Genomic DNA, 22979 nt, shown 5'->3' with positions numbered 1-22979 from the left:
ACTGGGAACAGAAGAGAGGGTGGCAAGCTGTGGACACGATGGGATTTTAGGGTTCAAGATTTCAGAGATGGAGCAACACTCATTGATAGTCATGGGAGTGCATAAATGTCAAATCATGTGAATGTATTAAAGTGATGGGCAAGTCACAGTTGTAGCCGACACTGAAGTTTCCTTGGAAGAAAGAAAGAGACAAAATAGACAAAAGAAAAAAAAAGGGCCAAAATTGTTTGGTGAGAGTGAGGAAAGACCCAGGGTAAAGATGAGAAAAGGAGTAGGATGTGAGGCAGTGTGGCAGTTGAAAGGGTTCCAAGCAGAGGAACAAGATGTGCCAAGCCCCCATGACATCTCCTTGAGGGTGTACGTGAAAGTTTTCTGAATACCAGACCTAGGAGTATAGGTTCCTGGAGAAACTAGGTTTTCTTCATAAGGCATGACATGATAAATGTGGCATTTTACTACAATTAATTCAAAGACTTTGTATAGGATGAATCAAGAATAGGCTTGATGGATTGAGTCAGAAAGCAAGGAGAGTAATTTGGGATCCAATATAGTGTTTGAGCTGTGAGTTCTTAAGATCTGATTTAGGACATTGTCAATGACACTCCAACTGCAAAACATTTAAGTAACATCTATCTTGTACCCTGCCATAGTATTTAACTGAACGCCACTAGAAGCTAATATATACTTCTCAACAGCTACCTCCATAGTCTCTTAACGTCTTGATCATTTTTTCAATGTAAGCTGTTAACAATGGAGTCCCTCTCTTGCATGCCCATTAAGCCTTCTATTTCCAATGACATCTCTTCTTGTGTTTTCTGAAAACTTCCTGGCATATGAAGGATTAAAGTATATATCTGTTTAGGACAGTTTATACAGAGAAAATAAGAAAGAAATGGGGAAGCGTATGAAATACTCAGTTACCACATCAAGGAATCTGATAGCCATCCTTGACTCCTACCTGCCTACCAGTCCCCGCATTTTATTAAACATCACGACTTGTCAATTCTCTCTTTGAAAGATCCCTCAAATCCATCCAGCTCCTCTCAATTTCAATTATCGCTGCTCGGCTTAGAACGTCATTAGTTCTCCTCATTGATCCTGCGGCTTCCGGGCCTGTGTCACTTCACTCTATCCTTCTCATGGCAGATTGTGATCAAAATAACGGATATCAAACTCAAATGACAATGAAGGCAGACAAGACACACAGGATGGCAAAATGGACCCAGGAGAGGTAAAACAACACAGCAAGAGTGTGGTTAAATGGCAACTGGTCTTCGTGTTGGGAATAAAATAGGGAAGAGGGGGGATCGAGCACATATCTCATCTAAAGGGAAGAGGTACTATTCAGCTCTTATGGATGGTGGGCACTCTAGAATGCGGGCCTAATGTTGGGAGATTGTTTTTCTCCGCTGAGGGAAGCTAGGAATCAAATTTTCTTAAGTAAAATACCAATTTTTAAATGTTGGAAAATTATTAAATTGAAATATATATAGGTTCTTAGTCAACTATGCTCCCTGAAACTGGCAGTTTGAGAGGCACATTCCATGACTGCCACACAGTGCAACATTGTGAAGACCAAAGAAAATATGTCCCCAAGCCAGAGATATGATCTAAGCATCAGCATTTTGTAACTTGCTCACTATTTGACTAAGTTGTATTTTCTTCTGTGTAGCTTTATATGCCCCTTGGTAGCATGTAAAGAAAAAATGCCTGACCCAGAGTAGATCCTCACTTTCTCCTTCATTTTCTTCTCTATATTATTTTGTGCTTGGTTCACAACTTTACTATTACACGCAACACATTGTATTGTATTGTTTACTTGCTTATCTTCCCTGTTGTATTGTGAGCATCAATCCGAAGCATCAAAACTGAGTTATACATTTTCTGTGCCCGAATCATGTAGTACCTATGCATGAAAAGAACTGAATGCATTCTTGCATGAACTAAATTGAAGGGCTTCTTCTGACTGAAATACTTCTTCTCTTGTTGAATTCCTGTTCAGACACCAAAATTTACCTCAAATGCTATCTGCGATGTTTTCTCCAACTGCTCAGACATACATGATTGCCCTTTCTTCTGTGATTCCACACAATTTCATTCATAATGTGATTAAGACCACAAAGTTATTTGTATATGTGTCCCTCTTCCTCTAGATTCTTAGCATCTGGAGGACAGGCGATACACGATATTTGCAATCCAATTCCTGGTGAGAGCAAATGTTCAGTAAATGTTTGCTGAGTTAAAATAAACTGAAGGTACTATATATGAAACAGATAAGCAACAAGGACCTACTGTATAGCACAGGGAACTATACTAAATATCTTGTAATAACCTATAATGGAAGAGAATGTAAAAAAAGAATATATATATATATATATATATATATATATATATATATATAACTGAATCACTTTGCTGTACACCTGAAACAACATTGTAAATCAACTGCATTTCAATAAAAGTTTTTTAAAAACCCTGAAGAATACTCTAAATAATTTGTATGAATGAGTTAATAAGGAAAGGTCAGGTGAAGGGGTTAAAGGGGGTGTTACTTGATTTTAATATAAGAGGGCTAAAGGTTAAATCACCTAATTAATTCTATATTTATTTATTTGAGTACCTACTATGTGCTCAACATTGTATCAAATTCTGTGAACAAAAGAAAATAAAAGACGTCGTTCTATTTCTGAAGGAGCTTAAATCTAGTTGGGGAGATGTGCCATATACATGGGAACAGGGTGGGGGGTGGCACGACAGTTCAAATTTATCTTTGGCTCTTCCTCTCCCTAGGCCTTCTCCTCCATCAGTTGCTAAGTTTTGTTCATTCTATCTATTGAATACCTCTTGTTTTCATCCTCTTATTTCTATTCCCACTTCCTCTATCCTAGCTAATTTCCTCATTTCCTATTGCCCAGGATACTGCAAAATCCCAGTGTCTGGGAATGGTCACCTTATACGCCATTTCTTTTGATTCACTGTATTTCAAAAGTATAATTTTTCCCAATTTCTCTCATATCAACAATTTAGATCTTCTTCTGTATTCTATCCCAAATCTTTGAAAACCACCAACCTTTGAACAAAACAATCTTTTCACTCTCTACTGAACCATGAGGATTTTTTAAAAAGGCTGATTCCTAGAGTTTGTTTTTTTTTTTTTTTCTTTTTCTGGCAGTGTACACTTGTTCTTTCTTTTTACTACTCCTTGGCAGTACGCTAGGTGCTTATTTGTTACAACCTACAACTAAAAACTTATGTCCCTTAAAAGTAACTTTCCTTTGAAGTGGTAACTTGGGAATAACTAACTGTGGCTCTGATTTAACAAGCCTTCAACCCATACGCCTATCTCTATCAATCTTGACTAGGCCAAGAGGGATGGAGATGGGCACTTGCTATAACCTATTAGGCACCACTCCCTTGGAACGGATTACGAAACCAAGCTCCAGAGTCATTCCTGCTGTGTTCAGATCCTAGCTCTACCACTTCTTGGCTTGTGATCCTCAACAGTTCTTTTAATTTCTCTGAAGTATAGCTTCCTCATCTGAGAAAAAGGAATAATAACAGCTTTTGTGTTGGTTATAAACTAGCAGTACTCAAAATGTCTTCAAGATCAAAAGTGTTTTCATAATAACAAGATATTATTTGTCTTTCTTACCATGTTTACCTTTGCACTGATGGTGCAAAAGCAATGGTGGGTAAAACTGTTGGTGCCTTAGAATAAAACAAGGCAGTGGTACCAAAGTGGACTGGTAATCACTGGATTCTTTACTAAACATATATTCACAACAAAAACAAAGAAATGTCAGTTTTACTTAAGAATTATCTTTGATGAAGCAGTGAAGATTATTAATTTTATAAAATCATTACTTTTGAGTCCATAACATTATAGTATTCTGTTTGATGAAATGAGAGGTATGCCTAAAGTACTTTTGTATATCGCATACGGTTTTCCCAAGGAAAAAAAAGTGCAATCATTTGAGTTGCAAGCTAAACTAACCACATTTTCATTGATTGTCATTTTTACTTGAGAAAAAATGACTGAAATACAAACTTCGATTATTCAGTCTTGGGTATTTGGCAAAAACTTTCCGGAAAATTGATGAAGTGTGTTTGTTTTTTCAAGGCAACAGCTGATAGTATTTGTCAATTGTAAAGTTTGAGTTTTCAAGTATCCACCACCATGAGCATGACAGCTTCCCAAAACACAGAAGACTTTTCTGAAGGGATGGGTCATAATACTGACAAATAGGATTTTTTGGTATTGTATAATGAAATAAGTCAACATTTGAGTGATCTCTATAATTCAGTGAACCATTATTTTCCATTTAACTAATACATGATTTTACAAGCCCACACACACATGAGTAAAAGGTCCATTTAAAGCTTAAGATAGATAGATTAATTTTTTTGTAACACAGTACAAAAAGTTCATTGATATGGTTTCAGATTCTACCTTGAAACTAATCTTTAAAAAACTACGATTTGTCAAGTTTTGATGTAGTATCAAAGAAGAACACCCACAGTTACCTGAAAAGATTATAGAAACATTTCACCTTTCTGCATTCATATCGGTGAAGTAACCACATTTTCCTCATTAACTTTGACTAAAACAACTTGCACAACAGATTAAATATAGATGAAGATAAGAGAATTCAGATTTATTATATTAAGCCAGAGTTAAGAGATTTGAAAAATATAAAATAATGCCAGTCTTCTTGCTAATCTTTTTTTGCTTTGAAAAATATTGTTATTTTAATAAAAAGTTACTTATGTTAGCATGTAATGAATTTATTATTGTTACTTATAAATTAATGAATAAATACTTTTAAGTGCTCAGTTTTAATCTTTAATACAATATATATTGACAGATAAAACACATATAAACAATATAGGAGTTCTCAATAATTTTGAGTGAAAAGGGGTCCTGAGGCCAAAATGTTTAAGAAATGCAGTCATAAATAGTCTATGAGATAATTCTTACAAAGCACTTAATGTGGAGTCCAAAAATGGGCAGAAGACCTAGACAGACATTTCTCCAAAGAAGATATACAGATTGCCAACAAACACATGAAAGGATGCTCAACATCACTAATCACTACACAAATGCAAATCAAAATTGCAATGAGGTATCACCTCACACCAGTCAGAATGGCCATCATCAAAAAATCTACAAACATTAAATGCTGGAGAGGGTGTGGAGAAAAGGGAACCCTCTTGCACTGCTGGTGGGAATGTAAATTGATACAGCCATTATGGAGAACAGTATGGAGGTTCCTTAAAAAACTAAAAATAGAACTACCATACGACCCAGCAATCCCACTACTGGGCATATACCCTGAGAAAACCATAATTCAAAAAGTGTCATGTACCACAATGTTCATTGCAGCACTATTTACAATAACCAGGACATGGAATCAACCCAGGTGTCCATTGACAGATGAATGGATAAAGAAGATGTGGCACATATATACAATGGAATATTACTCAGCCATAAAAAGAAACGAAATTGAGTTATTTGTAGTGAGGTGGATGCACCTAGACTCTGTCATACAGAGTGAAGTAAGTCAGAAAGAGAAAAACAAATACCATATGCTAACACATATATACGGAATCTATCAGAGCTTTTTGAGAATCAAGACCATGTTTAATTAACTCTTCTTTCATGATCCTGTCTCACAGTGTGCTAAACACGTCTCTTCTTAGCTTTTGGATACTGTTTAACCTTTGCTCAGCCCACAAAAGCCCTTCATATTCTGTCCCATCCCATCTCCCTCCATTCCTCCTCTCCACTCCTACTTATAGTCTCTTGAATACAATCATGACATTTCCATTTCCATGCCAACTCCCCCCCTCCCATTTATCTAAACTCAGCTCAAGCATCATCTGTCCTGCGAATCTTATGTGACTCACGAGTTGGGCTTAAATAGGCTTTCTTTTGTGCTCCCAGTGTACACTGATCTTGCTTCTGCTGCCAACAGTTATCAGATTACATTATAAAAGCTGTATCCATAGGGAAGAAACCATGTTAATTTTACTTTTGGGCACAACATAAATCTGTAATAAGTATCTGTTGAATAAATGAATGAATGAGAGCTTTACTTTTATTGATTATTACTATGTTAAGCACTTTATGGGCTTTATCTTAGTTATTCCATAAAATAGTATATTTAAATATCTGTTTCCTTCTATTTATTTTTGCTTCTACCAGTTACCAAAAACTAAGCAGTTTACCTTTTGAAGAAGAAGAAAAAAAAAAAAAGAAACTCGTTCAGTCTCCTGCTGTATCAAGAGGTACAATAGAATAATAGTTTGCCCAATAGAAGCCTGAAGGAACTAATTCACCTCTATGGTTTCCCCTTAATTCCCTAATCACAGGCAGAATCCAATCAGACTTTAAAAGAAAATGAGGCTTGAAATCTACTTTATATTCCTCTTAGAGTCTTCTCTCATCTATTGGAGTGAAATTCTGCCTATATCATCTTTCTTTAAAGAGCACATATTTGACAAAGGATTTAAGAATACAATATAAAGCATTTAATTCTCAGCATCAACTCTAGACTATTTCTACATCTGAAGGTAAGGTAAATAAACTAAATTGGAGTGAAACAGAGAGGTATATATTTCTTTTAGAAGGTACTTAACTAGAATATAAAAAATCTCTTTGGTTCTATACTTAGCCTTTTAGAAGCAGAAGCAGAAATATGGGGTATTTACTTTTTTCTATTTTGCACTGGAAATAAATTTTATTTTTATGATTCAGGTAACAAAAAGTTATTTTCTGTTTACTTCTGTGATTCCCTAAAATATCTTTCAGACACTGAAGTCCAAGGGTAAGTAGAGCTGGCAAAAAAGCGTTGGTCTATCATTGTACTTTAGGCAGGTTAATAATTCTCCTTGAGGCATAAACATGAACTGCCACATTCTGCCACTTTCAATCTTTTGGGAATACACTTCAAAAGCACAATGTGTTTATAAAGTCCTCTAATATCTGCCACATCACAATAAATGATGAACCAGCTTCCAGAATATTGGCTCAGACCTCAAGCAAATTATGCAATAATGCTTCCTTGAAAGTTTTTGTGCATGCAGCTCCTTCTCTCCCAGAAGATACATCCACCAGATGGCAAAAGTGACAACCTCAGAAAAAATGAACGCTGGTTTGAAAACAGAAGCTTCTTTAGAAGGTCAGGGCACAAATCTCTGGTAGCAAAGCATAGCACAGCATTTTAAGAGACAAAACCTTATTACCCAAATACGGCCATTTCACAGCACTTAATGTTGGGTGGGTAGTATGTCTGTGTAAGGGTCTATTGCTCTCTCATCCTAGGATAAGGCCAAAGATTTTAACTACATGGCAAAGTAGGGGCAGATAAGACTATGCAGATGAGGGTTTTAGGATGCTCCCACCAAATTCATATGAGTATATATGAATTCATATACGTGTACGTAAACTTCACTTATACATCATATAAACACATAAATATGCTCATATATGCATAAATATATATTATATACCTACACACGCAAACACACAGACACAAACCACAATGAAATACAATTTCATGAATTTATATTTATATATATCCCATTGAAAGGCCACTTCGAGACACCTTAGAAGTCTTCCCCTAAAAGCACTAGCAGAATTTCTTGCACAGGTGAAAGAATTCCCATAACCACTTCTCATGGCAGGCCTGAAGAGTGAACAGTTCCCATTTTTTAAGCCAGATTGTACAGGACAGCATTTGGATGAAGAAGAGATTCCCAATCGCAGGCTAGAACAGTCATTCATTCTTCCATTTATTCAATCACTTATTCATTTAAAAATACTGAACTTGTACTATAAATCAGGATTGTATTTCTTTAGCTGATAGTCATATCTAGATTAAATCAGGAGATATTAAAAAAGTTAAGCAGAAAAAAGTCTTTTTTTAAAACAAATGTGCCCCATTTTTACCTAGTTCTTAAAAGCACATATATCAAGTTTATAAAACAGAGCAAACGTCTAAGCATTTTACTTCTTAAGATGCTCAGGAACAGTACACGAATCTTTCTGTATTCTGCTTAAAACATCTTATTAGTTTACCTATTAACAAGGCCTTACTTAGAACCTAAAGGACCACTTCTTGAAAAGTGTGGGTGTGTTTATGAATAAATCCAAGTGCAATGAAAGAAAAGAGAATGAATCTGATATCAAATGCATCCTACTGACTTTGTACTGGAACATTTGTTTCCTTTTGTGAGTAGTATAGAGGCAGCAAAATTTCTACTAACTGCTATGTTTTTTTTTTTTTTTTTTTTGGCTGGGAGGAGAGGAGTAGGAAGGCAATTGGCTTGATGCCTGAACTTGCTTTTGTCCTTAGATGAATTTCAATTCATCTAAAGACAAAAGCAAGAATTGTCCAGGCTTTGGGTAAGGTGCATCATTTTTACTCCTTGAAAAAGTAACTAATTCTCAAATGTGCCTAACGTCTAAAGGCTTATTTAATATTCTGTCTTCTGTTTGTAAACTATGAAACCTTACCCACTGGCCAGGAATTCCGCTATGTTAAAGATTTCACACGTCAGTATGCAACTTGAAAATGGGTAAACAGTATTCCCAGATGATGAAATAGAGTGAGCACTTCAATCACTCAAGAAAGCTGCTAATTTTGGATACCCCATTCATTTCTCTTAACCCTAAGGAAAAGACAGAAGTTATTTGATTACGTGACTGGTGATATACAGATAATAATTTAACATCTGTTCTTTTAAAACTGTTCCTCATTGTGCCTCTGAGAAAGGTTTGTATCAGTATCTCTACATCAAAGATAAGGAAAAAAAAGGCCCAGTTAAATTAAGTGGTGGTCTAGACAGATTCACATGACAGGTCTTCAATAGAAGTGGGTAAGGATGCTGTATGATAGACACTGAGCCTTAAACTGCTTGGGCTGCAAAGATAAAATATGCTTCTTTCATTAAAAATTAATCTAAGAATTTAGACTGAGTGGCTTGCAGTAGCTCAGCAGTTTGTACCCACTCAGCACATTTTTATTGTGCCCAGTCATCAAAATAGAACTAAAAGCATAAGAAGGAAGCTAAGATAGTCATTTATGGAGGTGCCAATGTAAAATTTCTGAGCTGTGTTTAAAAGCATAGTAAATATATAACCTTATATTAGTATGTAGTGCCTAGTCTTCCAAATAACTACACTCCCACATTTGGTCACTGTGTGTTGGTGCAGGTGGTTGGCTGGGAAATCTGTATCTATAAATGCACAGCAAAACAATGAATTCCAAGTCACAAACATTCCTCTAGTTTCTTATGTCTTTCTTCTACTCCATACAAACTCTTGTTAATTAATTCATTCGTTTATCCATTTATTCACTCACTTATTTATTTACTGAACATCTACTCTTTGCTTGGTAATGAGTGACATGCTGGATGTACAGGGTGAACTAAAAAGGCACAGTCCTAACTTCATGGATCCCTCATTAACCGAAGAAGTTTTATGAATGAACAGGATTCACAGCTATAATTGTATGCAAGTTACTTAATCTCTCTGAGTCTCAGTTTCCTCCTCTGTAAAATGGGCTAAATAATATCTTCCTTGCAGGGTTTTTGTGTTCCTGTGTTGTTCACAGCTGCGTATCCCTGATTACTTGGCATATAGTGTGAACTATACGTTCATGACAGAGTCAAGGAATGCATCAAACAGTGAATATATAGATCAGTTAAACAGCGGGTGTACATTAAATGGTAGCTAATATTTATGAATAATATTGTTTCTCCTTCCTCTTTGTAGCCACTGTTGTAGAAGATAACAGCAGTAACTGTGACAATTTATATTTGTCTAGCTGCTCACTTTTTGCCCCTTGCTTAATTTTAAAGATAATTTGTACAAATTTCCATGTTATATCTTTAAATAATGCTGTGACATAGTCAGCTCAGGGCTTGTTAGCCCCATTTTCCCACTGAAGATGTAGATACTCAGAGAGATTGACTTATCCAAAATAAAACAGCCAATCAGTGGTAAATATAATTGTTGAATCGAAAGAATTGGATTGAATTGAATCCAGAGAATCCAGATTTTCTCGCTGGGAATTCAGGGCACGCAGAACATCTCAGGAGAGGATATTGCAATATCCCATAAAGCTGGAGACTCATAAATCAAGTGATGACCAGGGATGCCTCTCCTCACTGCAATTTTTTGTTCTTAATTTTGTCCCTGGGGTCACGTGGCCTATGAGCTCACAACTCTAAATCCACTGCATACGAGAGGCTTAACTTTGAACTTTCATCACACTAGGGCAAATAAGAAAAGGTGTCAATGCCGTGTTTTGGGAGATGTTAACTCATTTTAAACATGTATTAAGGGCTTAATAAGCATCTACGAACATAAATAAACTATTGTTCTTTTCACCAAAGCAGTTCTTAGATGTACTGCTTAAAATGAGGCGGCATTAACCCTAAATTTAATTAAGCGTATCTCATAATCTTGTGGGAGAGACAGAGACCAAACACCCAGCACCATGTGCACACTCACATGTTAATTAGTAAGAAGGGGAAAACTATTTATTTATGGTTCTAAAGTGTAGGCACTTTTTAAAAGCTATATCATCTAAGATTGGTCTAGAGAGATGACATAGAATATAATCTCCATGTTATCTGATAAAACGAATCTGCCTGTGAGTTGTTATTTCTACCTGACAATGGAAAAGAGCAGCCTAGGGAAAGTCCTCAATGGTGTTATCTCCAAGAAGGTTCCCCTTAACTCCCAGGCTATAAGATCACCTCCACTGTGAGTCTACAGAACCTCATTCTTCAAGTTCTATCATATAAATTAAGGGAAGAAATTACTTGTTGAATGTGTTTACCTCATTATGCTCTGTAGTAGAGTGGGAAATAATTTATATTCATCTATAGATTTTTATTGTGGAACAAAGGTTTCTGCTCATGGTAGGTGCTTAACAAATATTTAGTGACAGATCTCTCTGCTGTCATCTTATCCCTAGCTTTACCATAAACCTGATAGTAGCAGCCCCAAGCAATATGTACTGAAGACATTTAAGTCTTTCATGACCAAGGAGCTCTGATTATCTAGCCTACCATGGACAACCTATTTTGAAAGATTTAATGTGCCAAACAAACTTAATTGATTGTGTCTAGAGATGGTACACGAATACTGCCAACATGTTTTTGTTGTTCCTCCTAGGAAATCTTATTTATTGAGAAATAATTTTTTTCACTTTAATTAATGAAATATGTATATAATTGCCAGTCGCAGCTCCTGGTTAGCCTAAGATAACCAGTGTGACGACAATGGGTTGGCAGAACTAGAGGCAAAAGCAAAGGCAACTGATGTTTCAGTTAGTGGTTGTGTGTGGTCTTATCTCCAATACAATTTCAATTTGTTAGGCTTTTAGAAATACGTATATTTCTAAATACACACCTAAACACACATATATATACACACATACATAGGCATACATACACATATACATGTACTTGCAGTGTATATGTGTGTATATATATATATTATTATGTATGCTTGAGGACAGTATCCTAAAAGAATAATATACCATAAGCAAGTAGAATTTATTCAAAGAATATAAAGTTATGTCAATATTAATATATTTCATCATATCAACTACATGACTATCTTGCAAGATCATATAAACACATTTAATAAAATTCAGCAGCCATTCCTAATCTAAAAAACCCCACATTTCATAAACATTGTACATAATACCTTTCTGAGTCTAGAACTAACACAGACCGTAACTCCATCATTACAATTATTTACAATTATTCAAAATATTCTAGCAAACACAATAAGGCAAAACAAATAAGCGGTATAGTTATCATTGAGGAAACAATATAATCTGTGGATAATATATCTTTGAGTCTGGAAACAGAAGCAACTGAACTAAAAAAAAAAAAAAGAACCAATGACTGAGCTGAGTAAATTCACCAGTTACAAAATATATTTTAAAAGCTTTCCTGTATACTAATTGTAACCACTCATAAAATGCCATCCACAACATGAGCCTAAAGATATGCAGAATTCACATGAAAATAAAAAGCTATAAAATTTACTAAGACACTAGTACATATGATCATTCAATAAATATTTATTGAATACCTGTCATGCGCAAGGCATTATACTAAATTCTGGGAATATAATGATAAAATAGAGCTGGTCCCTCCACGCATATCTTTCAGTGGTAGAAATCAGGGGCAGATATTAGGCAACTAATTATATTGTAAATTACTTGATTTATGATGGCTCTAGGTGCTACAAAGGAGAAGAGAGCATATGGGAAAATATAGCAAGAAGACCTGCCCAGCTCTGGGTAGTTAAAGAAGGTTTCTTTGAGGAAATGGTATTTGAATTAGCAGAAATCAACTAAATTAATTGAGTGCAAGGGAGAGCATTCTGAGGAGAGAAAACAGTGTGTGTGAGGTCTTTGAGGTAGAACGAAGCATAGCATAATGGATGAAACAAAAGAATAGCCTAGTGTCTTAAGCACAGGGAGAGGTGTACACTTTGGCACTGGCTAAGACTGGAGAAGTACATAGGTGCCAGATCATGCTGGGCCTTATAAGCCATGTTAAGAATCCTGAATTCTATTCTACATGCCAGGCAATATTCTATTTTGCATGTGTTAAACCATTTAATTCTTATATCACTCTATGAGATAGGAACTATTAATATCTCCATCTTACATATGAGAAAAGTGAAACACAGAAAGATTAAGTAACTCAAGGGATTGCAGTGACCCTGGCTACAATGTGGAGGAGAGGTAGATAGGACAGAAAAAGAAAGTAGCTAGATTGATTGAGAGTCTACTATGCCAATGCCTAATGGAAAATGAGGTAGCTTAAACTAGTTTGCTGACAGTGAAGACAAAGGAAGCGAATATATTAGAGAGATGCTAGAAGGTAAAATATAGGATTAGGTTATTGTTTGGAAATGGCAATGAAGCAAAGAGAAATTCCAATTGTTAGGTCTCTGGCTTATAAGACTAGATGCCCTGTGCATTAAGATAGAGAATTCTGAGAGAGGTGAGTTTGGAGTATCAGATTATTAGATTAATTTTGACATGTTGAATTTGAGTGCCTATATGACATGCTATTGGAAGTGCAGAGTAGTCAATTAGGTATCCAGGTCTGGAGCACAAAGGAAATGTTTGGTTTGAACATATATATTTGCAAATTAATTACAGATAGGTGGGCTTGAAGCCATCAGAATGTGTGAGGTCATCAAAGGAGAGAGTGGAGAATAAAAAGACTCAGGACTGAGGCTGGAGCCTCCCAGTCATTAGAAGTTGGGTGGAAGAGAAACTGATAAGGCTGACTAAGAAAGACTGACCAGAGAGAGACATGTAAATCAAGAGCTGCTACTATCAAGAAAGACAAAAGACATTATCTCAAGATAAGGGAGTGATCAACAGTATTAAACACCGTTCAGAGGTCAGAAAGAGACAAAAAACGCCTAAGAGAGGCATAATATTTTTAAAATATTAAACCGATATATTTTTAAAAATTTACTTTATTCAAGTATAGTTGATTTACAATGTCGTATTAATTTCTGCTGTATAGCAAGTTGATTCAGTTATACCTATATATAATTCTTTTTCATATTCTTTCCCATTATGGTTTATCACAGGATATTGAAAATAGTTCCCTGTGCTATACATCAACAGATGTATTTTATTTTTTTGCGGTACGCGGGCCTCTCACTGTTGTGGTCTTTCCCGTTGCGGAGCACAGGCTCTGGACGCGCAGGCTCAAAGGCCATGGCTCACGGGCCCAGCAGCTCCGCGGTATGTGGGATCTTCCCGGACCGGGGCACGAACCCATGTCCCCTGCATCGGCAGGCGGACTCTAAACCACTGCGCCACCAGGGAAGCCCAACAGATGTATTTTCAATTTTTCTTAAAGAATGCTGCCCTGGGGCTTGTTGTCCCTTGAAACAATAGTCCAGGGGAAGGAAAGGCCTTGAACAAGAACTCCTTAAAGGAAGGAAGAACTTAGTATTCAATAAAAGGGAAGATCCTACCAAACAGGAAAAGGAAGTACAAAGAGTCCTCCAAAAGGGAGAAGCCAAGGGCAAAGGATCAAAAAGGTACTACCCTGATCCTTCCTCTAGGTCAAAATCCCACATGCTGGAGGTAGGAGTGAGTGGAGGCATGCTGGAAATGACTGCGTAGATTTGGGGGCAAACTTCCAGAAAAGCGGGGATTGTGTCTCACTAGCCTTTTGGTACTCTGAGGAAAAGTGCTCCTTGGAGTCTGTAATACAGTAAAAGTGGAAGTGGTTGTTTAGAGGCAGAGGGAGAATGAAGGTGAGACAGTATTTGTCATACTATATATCCAACCTCCCACTCACAGTTTCCTAGTTCTCCATGGCTTTTTTATGATATGGAGGATAACCAGAAGTTCCCACGTGCTTGTAGAATTTCAAAGGAAAGCAACCAGTGGACCTTCCCATAGTACTGTCATGCTGAAGAATAAGGTGACCCCTAAGCAGGCATTTCTAGATAAACAACCTATGTCAAGATCATTTAGAAGATGTGGTTATGATGCTGAGGATCTCTAGAGCCAGCAAGATCTGAGATGGGGGCAAATACACCAAGGGGATAACTGGGCTCTCACAATGTCTAAAGCATAGACCGCAAGTTCTCCGGCTGTAGGCTGCAGGCAGATGCCTGCAAGATGCCCAATGGGCAGGAATGATGGAAAGAGGCACATCATTCAGCAAGGACTCAGAGGACAGCCTGAGGAACCTCATGCAAACCAGCTACAAGTTCCTATCACCATGAGAGCATGTAAGATTTCTTCTATACCAAGTTTACCTATAAAAAACTGCTTTAAATTAAAAAACAAAACAAAACTGAGATACCTTTAATGGACAGATCAAGATTTTCTTTTTTAAATAAAGAGGATGGAATCATCTGTTGAAATAAAGAATACTGTGTTTTAACTTTTCCATCTCTGAGTGTCTGCAAATCCATTTGACGAACTGATGTGGAGGTCACTAGAGACATTAGCAAGAGTTGTAGTGGGACTCGGTGGTCATAGAAACAGTAGTAGGGTAATTTGAGGAATGAGAAGAAGATGAGGAAATAGAGGAGAAAGAGAAATGTGCCTGTGAAGAGCTGGTACAGTTAGGATGGTTACCTGGGGTATGGAAGAAAGGATTCCATTTATGTTGGTAAATAATTGAAGAAAGTTAAATGTTAATGGGAGGGATCAAAAGAGAGAGATTGAAAATTCAAGAAAAAGAAGAAAGTTGATGGAGAATATAAAAGTACAGTAGGAAAAAAATACAGGGGCATGTCAGACCTGAAGGAGAGGATGATCTTTTTAAACATAATACCAAAGAAAGAAAATTCTACAAGAAATACTAACAGAGTTGACCATTTGCGTGCATCAGAAATCACCTGATAAAAATTTAAAAGAAAAAATATACATGGCTTTAATATATAATAAGATTTAAAGACCCAATAAGGTAATGGGTAGGCATATGAATTAGAAAATGGACAAGGGGCATATACTGATAATTCAGAAAAGAAAAAAGTGTAATTCAATCAGTAGGCTTATAAAACTACGTCCAACCTCACTAGTAATAAAATGCAAATTAAAACAGTAAGAAACAATCTTGCCTATCCAACTGGTATAGATGAAAATTAGACCATCTGTCTATTTCCTTTGTAATACTTGAAATATTTTAATAACTATTTTATATACTGGTCTGTTCATTTACTTTAATCTCTTACTTGCCTACTAAACTGGACATTTTGAGAAGGTAATAAAATGCCTGTCTAGATAACTTTTGTATTTTCAATTCCTTGTGCAATGTCTGGCCCATGATAGGTCCTCAATAGACACGTACTGAATGAATAAATGCATGCATGAATGAACATTGGTGAGGGAGCGAGGCCCTTGCATATTATGTTGAAGGAGCATGAAGTGGTACAACCCACTTGGAGAGAAGCTTGAAAATATCTATCAAAGGTCAGTGTTATATTTTTCAAGCTAGCAAATACATTTTTAGGAATTTATTCAAAATAAATAATATTTGTATAATGTAGGATAAGGATGTTCATCAAAGGTTATCTATACTCTGATTATAATTTACAAATAATTTAAATGTAAAATAAATATCCAATTAAATTATGGTACATAAGTTTAATTATATACTAACTAAACAACCATTAGAATTAAGATTTTAGAATTATTTTTATGGCATAGAAAAATGCTCAATTATATTGTTAAATGAGAAAATTACATTTTAAAACAATACGTATGATACAACCTCAGTTTTGTCTAAAGAACAACTTGGGATGTATAAACACAAAAAATACACAGCATTTATTTTCTTTGAGCTTTTTTTCTGTCTTCCAAAATTTCTACATAGGACATGAAAAATATTTTAAACATAGCTTAAGAATTTCTTCCAGGACTCTTTAGAACTTAGAAAAATCTAAATTTCTTCCCACATGTTTGGAAGAGAGAAAACTGATGACCTATTTTTATAAATTTCAAATCATTCCTAATTACTCTAATTTTAACTCCAACCTTTAAAAACATTTGCACGCACAGTGTTTTCTTATTTTTAGAGCACTGTATTTTTTTATCTGTCCTTTAAAAAAATTCTGTTTTTAGAATCATCTTAAAGACTTAAGTCTAACAACATATTTAAGCCAAACTTAGATTAGAATCTTCATCCGAAGGATTTAAGGCAGATGTGAAAATTTAATGACCTCATTAATTATAGAATTTAACTGCAATCTCTAAATAGAATTGTGTATATTTTCTGACTCCTGTGGCCTTTATTAGCTAATAGAGTAATTCTGGTTTTTTAGTAACTCATTTGTGCTATTTGCATTAGAATAAAGCCTCTTTCTTTACAAAGTTTCCCTGTTCAGAAGATAAACCACTTTTATTTCTGTTTCCTGTTCTTTTCTAGAACAAATGCCCTAATTTATATGCACAGGTGTTTTTGATGCATATTTCTAGCTCCGCATTGATAGTGCTGCTTTCAGGGGCAATAGCATTCTTAGGCAGGGCTAGGATATTTTGTTTAGAAAATGTCACTTCCCCAATAAATGTATGACAGGTTGCATTTGTCTGCTGCTCCTTTAATTCTGACATTGTTTCCTCCATAAAACTCACAACTCTTCTCACTTTGTCTGATTCATGAGAGCAGTGGGATTAGTTCAAATCATCATCTCATTCTTGGCCTAGATCTGACTGTGGTGATAAGATGAGAAAGAAGCTCTGGAAGGCTATGGAACAAAGTAAAAACGTGCATATTGTGGATCGGATAATAATAGGGCACATAGCCTGCAGTTTAATCATTGAAGGTACTGGAACTGTCTAGTCTGAACACCTCGTGTTATACGGCACAAATAGAGGAAACAGTAAATATTTGTTTAGCTCATGGATGATTAAAAGTAGGTGGGGGCTTCCCTGGTGGCGCAGTGGTTGAGAGTCCGCCTGCCGATGCAGGGGACACGGGTTCGTGCCCCGGTCCGGGAAGATCCCACATGCCGCGGAGCGGCTGGGCCCGTGAGCCATGGCCGCTGAGCCTGCGTGTCCGGAGCCTGTGCTCCGCAACGGGAGAGGCCACAACAGTGAGAGGCCCGCGTACCTCAAAAAAAAAAAAAAAAAGTAGGTGGATAGCAGTAAATGTGTCTTGGGGAGTGGGAAATTACAGTATGTAATGGAAAAAGGATGGGGTGGAAGTTCCTGAAGATTCTCATAATTTTCCCTGGGTCTCAACAGGGCTACACCAGGCCCATGTTAGAATAGTTCAGTGTTAAGAATTTTACACGCGTGATTTCATTTGCTTTTCAGAATAACTCTATGAAGCAGTATGATTCTCCCTATTCTAGAGATGGTGAAACTGAGGCAGAGAATGAGTGGATGGCTGCACCAGAATTTGAACCTAGACTGCCCGATTCCCAGGAGTATCTCAAATCACTACACAGATAGCTTGCTGAAGAACCCAAGTGATGAAGCCAGTTGTTTAAGTCGAGCGTTAAACTCAGCAGGTACCCAATTCTGATACAGATTCCAATATTCCTTAGTGATCATAAGGTTCCCACTCACATTTAGCTCTGAACCATCAGCCTTTCCAATTCTGCTTCTGCTAAAGCTCTATGTGATCTTTTGGTCCTCTAAATAATTGTTTTATTTACTACTACTTGAGTATACCAGAACTGACCAGTCTTGATGATATTATTCCCATTTCAGGGCCTGGAATGCCTTCCTTTGTTCTCTCTGACTACTTATCCTATTTATACAAGAGAGCAAAATTCCATATCCACTGCAACGCCTTCTTATAATTCCCTAATCCTGTGGAACAATTCCCTTTTCTGAACACCTAGAATTCTCTACCTGCTACTTATTTTGCAATTGACATACATCATCTTGTATGATCTTGAAGAAAATATAAAATACATACATATATATGATAAAGTTTAGAGAAACACTACAAATAGTACAGAGAATTAATATAAAATACGATTTTACATATTCCCTCCTTTTGAATTAGATCCTGGGCACCTGGAAAGCAGGGGCTCAATTACCTTTGTCCTCTCCTCCCAACAACTCAGGAGAGTCACCTGCACCTAGTATGTGTCCAGTGTCCTCACTGTTGACACTGATGTAATTATAAATAACCGTCATAAAAGCCACAAAGTAGTAGGCATTGCCCACAGGGCATTCATATGTACTATGTACCACACTTAGCATTTTATGTGCATTATCTCATTCACTCTTCCCAATGATCCTATGAGCTAGTAACAGATGAGGAAACTAAGACCCAGAAAGGATAAATAACTTGCCCAAGCATCTTAGAGTGCTTACTCTTCTCACTATTTTGTTTCAGAAAATATAGCTTGTTTTTTCATAAAAGTGCCATAATGTTAACAATAGGTTTGTATCATCAATTTTAAATGAATTAATGAACAGTTTTAAAATTTGTTAGTTTCATAGTAAGTGTCAGTAGATATAAGTCATATAAGCAAAAGCTCTGTAGTGTCCTCAATAATTTTAAGAGTATAAAGTAGTCCTGTGACCCAAACATTTGAGAAGCATGACTTGCCTGAGAAAAGCTGACCTCCTAATTCCTCTCTCATCTCATTTCTTACGATTTCCCACCTTGCTCAGTCTCTCTATTATTAGAACATGACAGCCTCATTTGTCTCTCATTTTGTACTTGCTGTTGCCTCTTATTATTTGCAGGACTTGCTCCTTCACCTTCAAGTCCAAGTTCAAATGCCATCTTTTCAGTGTAATCTGACCACATCACTTAAAATTTCAACTCCTGGCACTCCCTACTGCCTTTCCCTACTTATTTTTTTTCCTTAACCCTTGTATTAGTTTGCTAGGGCTGCCGTAACAAAGCACCACAAATTGGGTGACTTAAGAGAAACCGATTATCTCACAGTTCTGGAGGCTAGATTTCAAAACAGCTCATTACCATTTAAGGGCTTACTCATAACGAAAACAATTCTTCCTGCTAGAGATGTGGATGATATAACATATGCCTAGATACATCTAATTGTTCATTGCTTCCCCCTTCTAACAGATTCCTTCTTAATTTTGTCAGCCTGCATTGGAATTGCCTCTAATATATTCAAAATTTCCCCCTTTGTTGTATCACGAGGTCTTCAGCTAATTGGATCAATAAGGCATTTAGGGGGCAATACCTACTTGATTGATATGAAGTTTGAGATCAAGGTGTTGGCAACGTTGATTCCTTCTGAGGACTGTGAGGAAAAATCTGTTCCATGCTTTTCTTCTAGCTTCTGGTGGTTTGCCGGAAACCTTTGACGTTCCTTGGCTTGTAGGAGCGTCCATCCTGTCTTCATCGTCACGTGGTGTCCTTCCTGTGTATGTATGTGTGTGTGTGTGTGTGTTTCTAAATTCCCATTTTTGCCAAGGATGCCAGTCATATTGGATTAGGGCCCACTCTAATGACCTCATCTTAATATGAACATCTACAAAGACCCTATTTTCAAATGAGGTCACATTTACAGGCACTGAGGGTTAGGACTTCATCGCCGTTTTGGGGAGAACAATTCAAGCCATCATAACCCTGACACCTTCTAACATACTGTAAAACTTTTGTTTGCTTGTTTATTGAAAGTATTCTCCCTTAAGAATGTTTATTTCTTGGCGTAATAGTTTGCTAATTCACTGTTATATGCCCAGGGCATAAAACTGGACCAGCATACAGTAGGTGCTTTAATAAATATGTGTGGAATGAATGACCTGTAGCCATTTGGTGGAGTAGGGAGCTGGATAGGTAGGAGGAGGATGTAAGATGACGTTAGACCAGTAGTTGAGACGCAGATCAAGATGGCCTTGTGTTCTTCATACACTCACGAATCTGTGTAGTTAGTTATATCCCATGTCTGCTTATAAAAAACTGGCCTGCTTTGCTGTGCTAAATGCTATCAATATATACTTTAAGGGATTATTTCGCTTAATAATTAAATTGCATTTTAGTGATTAAACACTTTTACATTATTGATTTCTCATGCAGTTCTATATTTTACCAATAGTCTATACATTTACTATCACTTACAAATTTCAAAACAGCCCTTCATCATTTAGGGCCTTAGTTATAACAAGAATAATTCTTCCTGATAGAGATGTGGATAATACATATATGACCAGATACATCTTACTGTTCTTTTTTTCCCCTCTATCAGATTCTTTCTCAATTTTGTCAGCCTGCATTGGATATATATATATATATTCAAAACTCTCCCACCCCTCTGTTGCACCATGAGTAAGAAATTTTAATCTTTGGTTCATTGAATCAATAAGGCATTTAGGGGGCCATACCACTTGATTGATATAATCAACTGAGGCTGTGCACCTGGTAAACCAGGAAAAACAAGGGGAAACAACACAAGCAGCAGCAGCAGTTTAAGTTGAACAAATGTGTGAGTTTTAAAAATACTTCTTCTCACTTCAGAGTTCACCCTACAATTTATAAAATAATTCACCTTTTTTGGGCATTTTCTGCTAGGGACTTCTAAGCTGTCAATTAGCATTCTTAAAAGCAGTCTCTTTATTTTAGCTTAATGACCCTGAACGCAAGCAAAGTCATTCAATCTCTGGCAGATGAAAATGAAGTGAAACAGTACACCAACTGGGTCGAGGAAAAAGTGTTTCAGGGACCTGCACAGGTTTTCTTTCACAGGTTTCTTTTTTCCAGAATGACTGAAGAGAAAATACTTAGATGTAATATAACATGCTCAGTCCTTCAGGCCTAGAAGGAAACTTTTAAATTTGGGAAGGACCAAGAGGTTATCTAACTGAACCTCTATATATTTACAGAGCAGAAGGTATAGGCCCAAAGAGTAAAGTGATTTCTCTAAAGATCTTTGACTTTAAGAGGATGGCAGCAGGAAGGTCTGGTGCCTGGGAGAGCACTTGTGAAAACCTTAGCCTGTAATCTGAATTTTCCATGATGATCCCAATTTTAATTATGCAGTAAACTGTCCAATTATCCCCCCAATTTTAATACCTAGGCTACATGTGCCAATAATTTTCAAATTTGAATGCTGCGCACAATTTTACTGTCAAATGATATATTACTAAGAATGAGTTCTTGATGGGGACACCTGCCATCTTGATTCAGAACAGCCATAGCAGGTGGAAGGGCAAGGAGTTTATAATTGTTTTTCCTTAGAAGGTAAAATATGCATCCCTAAGTTAATTTACTCTGCAAATATTCTGCTAGAGGAAAAACTGAGGGGATAATCTGAACCTCAACCATAAAGCTTACAGTGAATAAGATCTATATTCTGTGATCATGAAGTCTTAAATATGCATTTTAGGCATTCACCCTGCACCTCCCCTTAGTGCCCTCAAAGAAATTTCTTAAAAGTGAGTTATCTGTGGCCAAGAAGCACATGAAAAGCTGCTCAACATCACTCATTATTAGAGAAATGCAAATCAAAATGACAATGAGCTATCACCTCACACCTGTTAGATGGAAATGTAAATTGATACAGCCACTATGGAGAACAGTATGGAGGTTCCTTAAAAAACTAAAAATAGAATTACCATATGACCCAGCAATCCCACTACTGGGCATATACCCAGAGAAAGCCATGATTCACAAAGACATATGCACCCCAATGTTCATTGCAGCACTATTTTACAATAGCCAGGTCATGGAAGTAACCTAAATGCCCGTCGACAGATGAATGGATAAAGAAGATGTGGTACATATATACAATGGAGTATTACTCAGCCATAAAAAGGAATGAAACTGGGTCATTTGTAGAGACGTGGATGGATCTAGAGACTGTCATACAGAGTGAAGTAAGTCAGAAAGAGAAAAACAAATATCATACATTAACGCATATATATGGGACCTAGAAAAGTGGCACAGATGAACTGGTTTGCAGGGCAGAAATAGAGGCACAGTTGTAGAGAACAAATGTATGGACGCCAAGGGGGGAAAGTGGCGGGGGATGGTGGTGGTGGTGTGATGAATTGGGAGATTGGGATTGACATGTATACACTGATGTGTATAAAATGGATGACTAATAAGAACCTGCTGTATAAAAAAATAAATAAAATAAAATTCAAAAATTAAAAAAAATGAGTTATCTGTGATTTAAATCTCAAAAAACAAAACAAAACTACAAGTGACTGTAATTCCAGAAACTTACTGTTTCTTTATTCTCAAGCTTAGAACTTTCATAATATTATTAACATAGAGTAACATAGTATTTAGTACCATATTAAATACTTAATACTTTCACAGATAATAATACAAGTACTAAAGTATTTAGTACTATACTAAGTACTTAGTAATTTCACATAAGTTCTAGCTTATAAAGCTATTCCTTAGCTTTACCAATTATAAGTTATATATATATATATATATATATACATGTATATGTATTCTTGCAATAGCACATAATGAATATATCCCATGACACATAAAATAGAAGGCCTAGA

The 22979-nt window shown here is 36.4% G+C and overlaps 1 protein-coding gene across 3 annotated transcripts in view; it reads right to left on the bottom strand.

The window, feature by feature from the left end:
* DLG2 (discs large MAGUK scaffold protein 2) overlaps positions 1-22979 on the bottom strand; it is a 2046181-nt gene that overhangs the window by 633090 nt on the left and 1390112 nt on the right. The window lies entirely within an intron of this gene.

Source organism: Monodon monoceros, unplaced genomic scaffold (assembly GCF_005190385.1).
Source record: "Monodon monoceros isolate NGI ecotype Baffin Bay Population unplaced genomic scaffold, NGI_Narwhal_1 Super_Scaffold_7, whole genome shotgun sequence".
In the NCBI taxonomy this organism is placed as follows: Eukaryota; Metazoa; Chordata; class Mammalia; order Artiodactyla; family Monodontidae; genus Monodon; species Monodon monoceros.
Note: the sequence above shows the minus strand (reverse complement) of the source record. Positions and strands in the feature narration are given on the sequence as shown.